The following is a 12,422-nucleotide window of genomic DNA, read 5'->3' on the forward strand; positions in this document are numbered from 1 at the left end:
TTGCTTTAAAATCTCACCTGGTCTATTTTGGATCTGGACTTTTTTCTGTGTTGATGTTATATAAGAATAATGCTGGATTCCTGTGTGTCATGCATAACAAGATTTTCCTTACTATTTTTTTTCCTGGCATAAAGCAACAATAGCAGGTAATAGTAGCTGGTATTTATTGACCATGTATATGTGCTGGGTACTTCTCAAGCACTTTACTTGTGTTGACTAATTTATTATCACATCAACCCTATAACACAGGTATGGTTATATTATACCTGTTGTATAAATGGAGAAACTGAAGCACAGATATGTGTCATATCCAGGGTCATGTAGCAAATGACCTGGCTAAGTGATAGAGCCACATTCTGAAGCAGAGCATTGCACTCTATTTATGAAAGATTTCACTTAAAAAAAAATGAACAGCAGATAATAAATAACTACTTTGAATCTTCTCAAGAAACTTCTCTGTAAAAATTAAATGAATGTTTTAAAATCTATGTTTTACACATTTTAGCCTCTCTTTATTTAATATCCCAAATAGTCTGCCTTGCAAAGATTTAGAAGTTGTAGATGCAAAGGAGTAAACTACTAATTGCATAAGAAATAAACCTGGATTGCAGAAAAAAACCCTGTAACCCTCCAACTGAGACATTACTGATGAAAATACTGTTTATCTTTGAAACTTTTTTTTGCAGTGTGTGCCTGTGTGTGCCTGTGTGTGTAATGGAAAAGCAGCATTGCACTCCTTTCTGCCTTGCTATTTTCATTTTCATTCCCTGGTATTAGGAACAACATCCTTAAATATACGTAAATACTTAGATGGCTGCATGATATATTCCTTGTACAGCTATGGTTCAATTTACTTAACTAAACAGATGTTGCTAGACAGTTAGCCAATTTCTAAATTTTCACAATTAAAACCAACTCTGCTTTAAATGTATATTTGGTAGCTAACTTTTATTTAGCATCCATAATTATTTTCTTCAGATAAATTTTTAAAATTTTATTTATTTATTTTTAATTGAAGGATAATTGCCTTATAGAAATTTTGTTGTTTTCCGACAAATACCAACATGAATCAGCCATAGGCATACACATGTTGCCTCCCTCCTGAACCTCTCCCCCATCCGACCCCTCTAGGTTGTTACAGAGCCCCTGTTTGAGTTCCCTGAGCCATACAGCAAATTCCCATTGGCTATCTATATATGGTAATGTAAGTTTCCATGTTACGCTCTCCATACGTACCCTCTCCTTCTCCCCCCCGACCCCATGTCCATTAGTCTGTTCTCTATGTCTATTTCTCCATTGCTGTCCTGCAAATAAATTCATAGGTACCATCTTTCTAGATTCCATATATCTCTGTTAGTATACAATATTTATCTTTCTCTTTCTGACTGACTTCACTCTGTATAATAGGCTCTCGGTTCATCTGCCTCATTAGAACTGACTCAGAGGTGTTCCTTTTTATGGCTGAGTAATATTTCATTGTGTATATGCACCACAGATTCATCCGTTTATCTGTCGAAGGACATCTAGGTTGCTTCCATGTTCTGGCTATTGTAAATACTGCTGCAATGAATATTGGGGTACATGTGTCTTTTTCAGTTTTGGTTTCTTCAGGATATGTAACTAGCAGTGGGATTGCTGGGTCATATGGTGATTTTTAAAAGTTTTTTTATTTATTTGTTTTTTAATATTATTATTATTATTTTACTTTACAATATTGTATTGGTTTTGCCATACATCAACATGCATCCGCCACGGGTGTACACGTGTTCCTCATCCTGAACCCCCTCCCACCTCCCTCCCCATATGATCCCTCTGGGTCATCCCAGTGCACCAGCCGCAAGCTTCCTGTTTCCTGCATCGAAACTGGACTGGCGATTCATTTCCATACCATCTTCCATAGTGACTGTATCAATTTATATTCCCACCAACAGAAGGTTCCCTTTTCTCCATACCCTTTCCGGCATTTATTATTTGTAAACTTTTTTATGATGGCCATTCTGACTGGTGTGAGTTGGTTGGTATCTCACTGTAGTTTTGATTTGCATTTCGCTAGATCTAGATGTTGAGCTTCTTTTCATGTTAGGCATCTGTATGTCCTCTTTAGAGAAATGTCTGTTTAGGTCTTTTTCCCACTTTTTGATTGGGTTGTTTGTTTTTTGGTATTGAGTTATATGAGCTGCTTGTATAGTTTGGGGATTAATCCTTTGTCAGTTGTTTCATTTGCTATCATTTTCTCCCATTCGGAGGGTTGTCTTTTCACCGTGTTTATAGTTTGCTTTGCTGTGCAGAAGCTTTTAAGTGTAATTAGGTCCCACTTGTTTCCTTTTGTTTTTATTTCCATTACTCTAGGAGGTGGGTCACAGAGGATCTTGCTTTGATTTATGCCATCGAGTGTTCTGCCTGTGTTTTCCTCTGAGAGTTTTATAGTTTCTGGTCTTCCATTTAGGTCTTTAATCCATTTTGTTTATCTTTGTGTGTGGCATTAGAAGGTGTTCCAGTTTCATTCTTTTGCATATAACTGTCCAGTTTTCCCAGCACCATTTATTGAAGAGGCTGTCTTTGCCCCATTGTATATTCTTGCTTCCTTTGTAAAAATCAGGTACCCATAGGTGCACGGGTTTATCTCCGGGCTCTCTATCTTGTTCCATTGGTCTATATTTCTGTTGTTGTGCCAGTACCATACTGTCTTGATGACTGTGGCTTTGTAGTATAGTCTGAAGTCAGGAAGGTTAATTCCTCCAGATCCATTCTTGTTTCTCAAGACTGTTTTGGCTATTTGGGGTCTTTTGTGTTTCCATATGAATTGTGAAAATTTTTTTCTATTTCTGTGAAAAATGCAATTGGTAATTTGATAGGGATCACACTGAATCTGTAGTTTGCATTTGGTAGAATAGTCACTTTCACAATATTGCTTCCTCCTAACCAGGAACATGGAATGTTTCTCCATCTGTTTATGTCATCTTTGATTTCTTTCATCAGTGTCTTATAATTTTATACATACAGTTCTTTTGTCTCCTTAGGTAGGTTTGTTCCTAGATATTTTATTCTTTTTGTTGCAAAAGTGAATGGGATTGAGTCCTTAATTTTTCTTTCTGATTTTTCATTGTTATTATATAGGAATGCAAGTGCTTTCTGTGTATTGATTCTGTATCCTGTTCAGTTCAGTTCAGTCACTCAGTCGTGTCTGACTCTTTGCGACCCCATGAGCTGCAGCACGCCAGGCCTCCCTGTCCAACACCAACTCCCAGAGCCCACCCAAACTCATGTCCATTGAGTCAATGATGCCATCTAACCATCTCATCCTCTGTCATCCCCTTCTCCTCCTGCCCTCAATCTTTCCCAGCATCAGACTCTTTTCAAATGAGTCAGCTCTTTGCATCAGGTGGCCAAAGTATTGGAGTTTCAGCTTCAACATCAGACCTTCCAATGAACACCCAGGACTGGTCTCCTTTAGGATGGACTGGTTGGATCTCCTTGCAGTCCAAGGGACTCTCAAGAGCCTTCTCCAACACCACAGTTCAAAAGCATCAATTCTTCGGTGCTCAGCCTTCTTCACAGTCCAACTCTCACATCCATACATGACCACTGGAAAAACCATAGCTTTGACTAGACAGACCTTTGTCAGCAAAGTATGTCTCTGCTTTTTAACATGCTGTCTAGGTTGGGTGTTTTTTTTGCTTGGCTCCATCCCTTCATTCTTTCTTAAGTTGTATCTCCACTAATCTCCAGTTTCATATTGGGCACCAACCAACCTGGGGAGTTCATCTTTCAGTGTCCTATCTTTTTGCCTTTTCATACTGTTCATGTAATTCTCAAGGCAAGAATACTGAAGTGGTTTGCCATTCCCTTCTCCAGCATTCTGTCAGACCTCTCCACCATGACCCCTCCGTCTTGGGTGGCCCCACACAGCATGGCCTAGTTTCCTGAGACTTTGCTAAATTCACTGATTAGCTCTAGTAATTTTCTGATAGTATCTTTAGGATTTTCTATGTTTATTATCATGTCATCTGCAAACGGTGAGAATTTTACTTTTTTTCTGATCTGAGTTCCTTTATTCCTTTTTCTTCTCTGATTGCTATACCTAGGACTTCCAAGGAGAAGCAATGGCAACCCACTCCAGTACTCTTGCCTGGAAAATCCCATGGATGGGGGAGACTGGTGGGCTACAGTTCATGGGGTCACGAAGAGTTAGACATGACTGAGCAACTTCACTTTCACTTTTCTCTTTCATGCATTGGAGAAGGAAATGGCAACCCACTCCAGTATTCTTGCCTGGAGAATCCCAGGGATGGGGGAGCCTGGTTGCTGTCTATGGGGTCACACAGAGTCGGACATGACTGACGTGGCAGCAGCAGCAGGACTTCAAAACTATGTTGAATAATAGTGCTGAGAGTGGGAACCCTTTTCTTATTCCTGATCTTAGAGGGAATGCAGGGAATGCTTTCAGTTTTTCACCATTGAAAATAATGTTTGGTATGGGCTTATCATATATGACCTTTACTATGTTGAAGTAGGTTCCTACTATGCCCATTTTTTGAAGAGTTTTTTTTAAAATCATAAATGGTTGCTGAATTTTGTCAAAGGCTTTTTCTGCATTTATTGAGATTATCATATGGTCTTTATCTTTCAGTTTGTTAATATGATGCATCACATTGATTGATTTGCATATATTAAAGAGCTCTTGAATCCCTGGAATAACCCAACTTGATCATGGTGTATAAGCTTTTAATGTGTTGAATTCTGTTTGCTAGAATTTTGTTGAGGATTTTTGCATCTATATTCATCAGTGATCAGTCAGTTTAGTTCATTCACTCAGTTGTGTCCAACTCTTTGTGACCCCTCGGACTGCAGCACGCCAGGCTTCCCTGTCCATCAGAGCTTGCTCAAACTCATGTCTATCGAGTCAGTGATGCCAGTCATCAGTGATACTGGCCTGTAATTTTCTTTTTTGTGTGTGTTATCATTGTCTGGTTTGGGTATCAGGGTAATGGGAACTCGTAGAATGTGTTTGGAAGTGTTCCTTTCTCTGAAATTTTTGGAAAGAGTTTTGGAAGGATAATCATTAGCTCTTCTCTAAATGTTTGGCAGAATTCTCCTGTGAAGCCCCTGGGCTTTTGTTTTTTGGGAGATTTTTTAATCACAGTTTCGATTTCAGTGCTTATAACTGGGTTGTTCATAATTTCTGTTTCTTCCTGGTTTAGTCTTGGAAAATTGAAATTTTCTAAGAATCTGTCCACTGCTTTCAGGTTTCCATGTAATTGCCATTTAGTTGCTCATGGTAGTCTCTTATAGTCCTTTGTATTTCTGCATTGTCTGTTGTAACCTCTGATTTTTCACTTCTAATTTTGTAGGTTTGATTCTTTTTTTTTTTTTTTTGATGAGTCTGGCTAAGAATTTGTCTATTTTGTTTACCTTCTCAAAGAACCAGCTTTTAGTTTTATTAATCTTTACCATTGTTTCTTTCATTTATTTCTGCTCTGATCTTTATGATAATTTCTTTCCTTCTGCTAACTTTGGGATTTTGTTGTTGTTGTTCTTTTTCCAGTTGTTTTAGGTGTAAAGTTAGGTTATCTATTTGATGTTTTTCTTGTTTCTTGAGGTAGGATTGTGTTACTTTAGACTTCCCTCTTACAGCTGCTTTTGCTGCAAACTATGGGTTTTGAGTTTGTGTGTTTTCATTGTCATTTGTTTCTAGGAATGTTTGTATTTCCCTTTTGATTTCTTCAGTAACTGGTTCATTATTTACAAACATATTGTTTAATCTCCATGTGTTTGTTACAGTATTTTTCTCATAATTGATGTCTAGTCTCATAGCATTGTGGTAAGAAAAGAGGCTTGGTATTATTTCAATTTTCTTACATTTATTGAGGTTTGATTTGTGACCCAAGATATGGTCTGTCCTGGAGAATGTTCCATATGCACTTGAGAAGAAAGTGTATTCTGCATTTGGATGGAATGCCCTGAAGATATCAGTGAGATTCACCTGATCTAATGTGTCATTTTAAAGCTTGTACTTTCTTATTAACTTTCTGTTTTGATGATCTGTGCATTGGTGTAAGTGGGGTGTTAAAAATTCCTAGTACTATTGTGTTACTGTTGGTTGTCTTCCTCTTGGATCGATCCCTTGATCATTATGTAGTGTCCTTCCATGTCTCTTATAGTAGTCTTTATTTTAAGGTTGATTCCGTCTGATAAGAGGATTGCTACTCCAGCTTTCTTTTGATTTCCATTTTCGTGGAATATCTTTTTCCAGCATCTCACTTTCAGTCTATATGTGTCTTTAGGTCTGAAGTAGGTTTCTTGTAGACAGCATGTATATGGGTTTTTGTATCCATTCAGCCAGTCTGTGTCTTTTGGTTGTAACATTTAATTCATTTACATTTAAAGTAATTATTGATATATATGTTCCTATTGCCATTTTCTTGATTGGGGTTTATTTTTTTTTAGATCTTTTTCTTCTCTTGTATTTCCTGACTAAGTCCCTTTAACATCTATTGTAAAGCTGATTTGTTGGTACTAAATTCTCTTAACTTTTGCTTTTCTGTAAAGCTTTTGATTTCTCTTTGAATGAATCCTTGCTGGGTAGTTCTGGCTATTTGGTACTCTCTAGGGTTAGGAATCTCTGGTAGTCTAGGGTCTTGGAGTTAGCACTCTGGCTCCATAGGCTCAGGGCCTGATCTCTGGCTGGAAATGGAGATACCATAGGTGGTTTGTTATTGTATTAGATGGGATTAAAACAAATACACAAAAATGAGAAACAGAAGGCACACCCCAGACAAATGGCAATTATAAAATCAGGCAAATAATAACTAAAATAATGGAATTTACACACATACATATACACCCATAAGCAAAACCAAAACAGTCCAAAAAAAAGTACAGTAGATTGACCCAGTGAACAAAGGAAATCAAAAGTGATATCCACCAGTTAACATAAGTAACTAAAGCATGAACTGGAAAATAAAACTAAAGCAAGATGCTAACTGGGGAATTTTTAAAGCAATGAAAACAAAGCTAACAAATATGGTGAGAAAAAGAAAAGAAAGAGAAGAAAGAACTAATAGAAATGCAAAGTTTAAGATAGATAAAGATAGGTAAGGTAGATAAAGATTTATATGTATTAAAGACTAACTGAAACAGGAAAAGAATAGTAGGAAAAAAAACAAAGGAATAAATGTAGAAAAAATAATAATAAATTTTTAAAAATTAAAATTAAAAAAGAGAAAGAAAGAAAAAAAATAAGGAAAACTCCACAGAACCATAAAAGGCCAACACAGAGGCTGAAGTATGTAACAAAAATAAAAAATGTGCTTTAAAAAATTCTCAAAAGCTTAAAAAGATTGAATAATACTACTTAAATTGACAACTGCAACAACAGAGGGTAAAAAAGGAAAAGAAAAAAATCCAGAAGCAACTACAGGACAAGTCAAAATATAAAAAGAATAAATGTTCAAATGTTTTTCTTGAGTCTCTGCCATCAGTGTCCGTTCCCTTGATGGGAGTCCCAGTTTACCTCACCTCCCTAGGATGCCCTCCAATACTGCTGGTCTCTGGACCTGCTTCCGGGGCAGCTCATACTCTAATCCGGTTCTACACCTGTGTGTTCTTGCCTCTGATGTCCACAGTTGTCAGAACTAGTGCGTGGTCTTTTGTCAGAATTCTCATTGCCCTTTCATGTATTCCATAGCCACAGAGTCAGCTTAGTTGATCATGTGGATTTAATCTGCAGCTTGTACAGCTGGTGGGAAGGTTTTGGGTCCTCTTCCTTAGTCGCCCTGCCCCTGGGTTTCAGTTGTGGTTTTATATCCACCTCTGCATGTGGCTTGTTCACACGGGTTTGCTCCTAAGGCTGCCCTGGAGGACTTGGGTCTGCCCCAGTGAGGGCCAGGTAGGGGGTGGCGCAACTGCTTGGGTCATGGGGGCCCTGACAACACCAGGTACTCAGGGGAGCCGGAGGCTAGGGCAGCAGGAAATATTGTGCTCTAGAAGGATATGACAACCCACTCCAGTATTCCAGCCTGGAAAACCCCCGGACAGAGAAGTCTGGCAGGCCACAGTCCACAGGGTCACAAGGAGTTGGCCATGACCAAAGTGACCCCGTGTGCCCAGACGCAGGACTTTTTCTAGTCTCTGGCAGGTGTGTCCCAGTGGGGTCATGCATGGAGTTGGCATGGTTGCTTGGATCACGGGGACCCTGGCAGTACCACCTATGCAGGAGCGCCAGAGGCTATCATCACAGGAGATATGGTGCTATTAGGGCTTTTTCTAGCCTGTGACAGCTATGCCCCAGTGAGGAGTGAGTGTGAAGGTGGTGCAGCTGTTTTGGTCGTGGGAACCCTGGTGGTGCCAAGTGTGCAGGGACACGGATTGCCTCAGCCTCAGGAGCTATGGCCCTCAGTCTAGTTGCTCAGTGGTGTCCAACTCTTTGCAACCCCATGGACTGCAGCATGCCAGGCCTCCCTGTCCAATGCGAACTCCCGGAGTTCACTCAAACTCATGTCCATTGAGTTGGTGATGCCATCGAACCATCTCATCCTCTGTCCTCCCCTTCTCCTTCAGCCTTCAATCTTTCCAAGTATCAGGGTCCTTTCCAATGAGTCAGTTCTTTGCATCAGGTGGCCAGAGTATTGGAGTTTCAGCTTTAGCATCAGTCCTTCCAATGAATATTCAGGACTGATTTTCTGTAGGATGGACTTGTTGGATCTCCTTGCAGTCCAAGGGACTCTCAGAATCTTTTTCTAGCCTCTGGTGGCTGGCGATCAGAAGGCCTCTTTGGCTAATGCTTCTCCATTGCTCTGCCCATTCAGGCACTTGGAGGGCTCCCCTGCCTGGGGTCCTCTGTTGCTCAGTGTGTTAGGCACATAAAGGGGCCCCGCTGACTGGGGTCCTACTCTGGTGTTTCGTGCATAAGGCACTAAAAGGGCTCCCCTGGTGGGGTCCTTCTCTGTTGTTTGGACGTCGGGTGTTTGATGGGCGAGCCTCTCTGTTGTTCAGCTGCTAGTGCAGGCATGTGGAGAAAGAGGCCATGGTGATGGCACCACCCCTACGCATGACTCAGGAGTATCCACTTGCCTTCATGGCTGCCTGATTTTCCTCCAGAGGCATTTCCCACCACAGTCTCCTCCCTCATGTCACCTCGGGCCAACTCCCCACAGTCAACAGCAGACCTCTCCCTGGGATTGCTCCACAATCCCTACGCTTCAGCTCCCAGTTGCTATGCCTTCTGGGAAACACGCGTCCCTGTCTGGGGTACCTATGGCTGTGACAAGGATTGTCTGTGTGATTCTTATTCCATTTGGGCTGTCACAGATCAGCTGCTTCACTCTCAGCTTCAATTGTTTCTCCTCTGGTTGTGGGGATCGGACCCCTGCTTCAGTTCCCCCACTTGCTGAGTGCAGGTCCAATCCTACTAACTCTCCTTTTTTCCCCCTACTTCTTTCATTGTACTGAGTGGTCAGTGACTCCTGTCTGCTCTCAGCTGGTGTTCTTCAAGCACTTCTGTGTCTGAAGGTGTATTCCTGATGTATCCATGGAGAGAGATGTACTCCACGTCCACCTACTCCTCCTCCATCTTGTTCAAAGTCCAGATAAAATCTTTAAAGTGAAATTCCTTGGACAAGATTTATGTTCATTTTTAAGACTCTAATATATAATGCCAAAGAGAGCATTAGCCATTGATACTAGAAGGAGCTTGAAAAGTCTTCAGTCCCTTGGCAGGTGTCCCAGTCTGTTTCTTGACCTTTGCATGGATCTGCGGAAAGGAATATTCATTAGCCAGCGAAGTGGCTGGCTTTCTCCTTGAGTGAAGAGCTTCTTCAGCAATGAATCTAACTTAGTAGTTCTTTCCAGGGGCGATGCCTTGGGTTTTGTACCATCCCCCACAACCTGTGAACATTTGGCAATGTGTGGCTGCTGAGATGGCTCAGTGGTAAAGAATCCACCTACCTATACAGGAGCTGCAGGAGACGAGGGTTTGAACTGTGGGTCAGGAAGATCCCCAGGAGGAGGAAATGGCAACCCACTCCAGTATTTCTTGCCTGGAGAATCTCATGGACAGAGGAGCCTAGAGGGCTACAGTCCATGGGGTTACAAAGAGTCAGACACTACTGAGCATCCATGCACAGAGACATTTTAGGTGTCACAGTGAGAGAGGGCACTGCTAGCACCATCCTACAGTCCATGGAACAGCTCTTCACGGCAGAGAATGATGTGGCCCAGATGTTACTAGTTAAGGTTGAGAGACCGTGAAGATACCCAGGCATAGTCTTGCTGGCGCTCTTGTGCTCTGTCATACCGTCTTCCTTCTCCCTGGGAACCTGCACACTTCCTGTCCACTTCCTCCTAAGGCTGGTAGATGGGGTTTCTCCAAAACCCTACCCTTTACTAGATGGCCCATCAAGTTCTTGTTTGTTCTCGAAGAGTGCCTCTGTGCTCTGATTCTTGGCTCAGATGAACTCCCTTGTCAGCCTCGGTCTTTGACAACTCATGATACTTGTACCACAAGGAAAAAAAAAATTTGTTGTTTTATTACTTTTGAGATAAAAACCCCTAAAGAGTTGTAGTTACAGTAAGACATTGTGCATCACATGCCTGATTTGAGCAATAAATGTGTCATCGCTTTAGACAATTGCTTTTAAGGACACTGCTTGCTTTTGTTTAGTTGCTTCAGTCATGTACGACGCTTTGCGACCCCATGGACTGTAGCCCTCTAGGCTCCTCTGTCCATGGGATTTTCCAGGCAAAGAACACTGCTTAATTAAATACTTTTTAGAAATTTCATTTCTAGCTCACAGAGGTCCTGGAGACAGGAGAGCTTGAATGAAGCTCTCCTATATTGGTTCTCAGTTCCTTGATCTAAAACAATCTGTGAGGTGATGACTTAGACTCAAAATTAAGGCTTCCTCTAAGGTGATCATGGTGGCATGGTAAGGGAAGTCAAGAATTTTGAGTTTGGAAATAGACTTTCCTATGGATTTTAGTAACCGTGGTACATACATTTTGCATATCAGAGCTCTGTTTGGAGTTAAGGGCTTCTCCCTTGAGAGGTAACCTTTGGTTACCTTATCAGTGGATATATATTATGTTTAAATCTGTGCTTTATGTGCTTAACTTTGTATTAGGTTTTCTTGGGAGGTTTGAGGAGTCATTTAAATTACAATAAGGCAAGTAAGTCTTTGATCTTGTTGGGGAATTTTTCTGGGAGGAGTAGCATTAGTATAATAAAAGAGAGTAGGTCTCTGTTTAAATCTCTGGTTCTCTGATGTTCAAGGCCAGCCCTTTAGTGTTAGAGGTGCACATGGACCTTTAAGTTCCCACCAAAGACTGATTTCCAACACTTGGATAGTGTCCTTTGTCTGAAAAATGTTCTCAGTGATTCTGAGTCTGAGAATCAGTTATGAAGGAAGGCTTAGTACCTTTCTGAGATTCATACAAACAAGACAGGGTTATTACCCACAGACTGGCTTGTGGTCCTTTATTTACCTCTGACTAGCTCTGCGACCTAGCTCAGTTTCGTAATCCATCCATTCATCCTCAAAGAGTTCGTTCTATAAAGCCAAATGGAACCTTTCAGCTGTAGCTTTTCAGCACAGCCCCAAAGCTTTCAGTCTCATGAAAAACGTATGAGTCTACATGCAGAGTTAAGCAGGAGAGGGAAATAAAGTTGGGTAGGTACAATTTGACAAACTTGTGCAAAACCTTGAAAACCATTTAAAAGAGCTTGGATTTAATGTTGGCATTTTAGGTCTTGTGTGCAGAAAGGATGTGATCAAAGGGATTTTTGAGAGAAGAGTAGATCTGGGTATCCAGACTATATAGGAGAGTGACTGAAGACAGGGAATGTAATTAGTGTTTGACAAATGAATGGAATCAGCTAATATTTCTGTTATAGAGTGGAGAATACTTAGAATAGGGTGTGCCTATGTGTTATCATATGTTGGGTCAAAATGTCTGTGATATAATTTAAATGTTATAATTTCAATTAATAGAAGTCAGAAATTATTGAGTAGAGTGTAAAATGAATGTAGAATGAATAAACTCAGAGGGCAGGAATTTTAGATTCAGAAAGCATATCTTTGTATGTTGTTATTGTTGTTGTTCAGTCGCTCAGTCGTGCCTGACTCTTTGGAGCCCCATGGACTGCAGCATACCAGGCTTCCCTGTCCTTCATTGTCTCCCAGAGTTTACCCAAGTCCATTGAGTCAGTGATGCTATCCACCCATCTCATCCCTTATTGCCTTCTTCTCCTTCTGCCCTCAGTCTTTCCCAGCAATGGGGTCTTTTCCAATGAGTTGGCTCTTCGCATCAAGTATTAAAAGTTCAGCTTTTAGTGTTGGTCCTTCCAATGAATATTCCTTCTATAGGTGTTATTAGAACAATTTGGGGTGTTTCATACAGTGTCTGCTGACGTTTTTCATGACATA

General features: G+C 40.7%; 1 protein-coding gene across 1 annotated transcript in view; it reads left to right on the forward strand.

Annotated features, from left to right (window-relative positions):
• The window catches only part of CDS1 (CDP-diacylglycerol synthase 1), a 79,764-nt gene that overhangs the window by 17,817 nt on the left and 49,525 nt on the right, over positions 1-12,422 (forward strand). The window lies entirely within an intron of this gene.

This window comes from Bos javanicus, chromosome 6 (assembly GCF_032452875.1).
Source record: "Bos javanicus breed banteng chromosome 6, ARS-OSU_banteng_1.0, whole genome shotgun sequence".
Taxonomy (NCBI): Eukaryota; Metazoa; Chordata; class Mammalia; order Artiodactyla; family Bovidae; genus Bos; species Bos javanicus.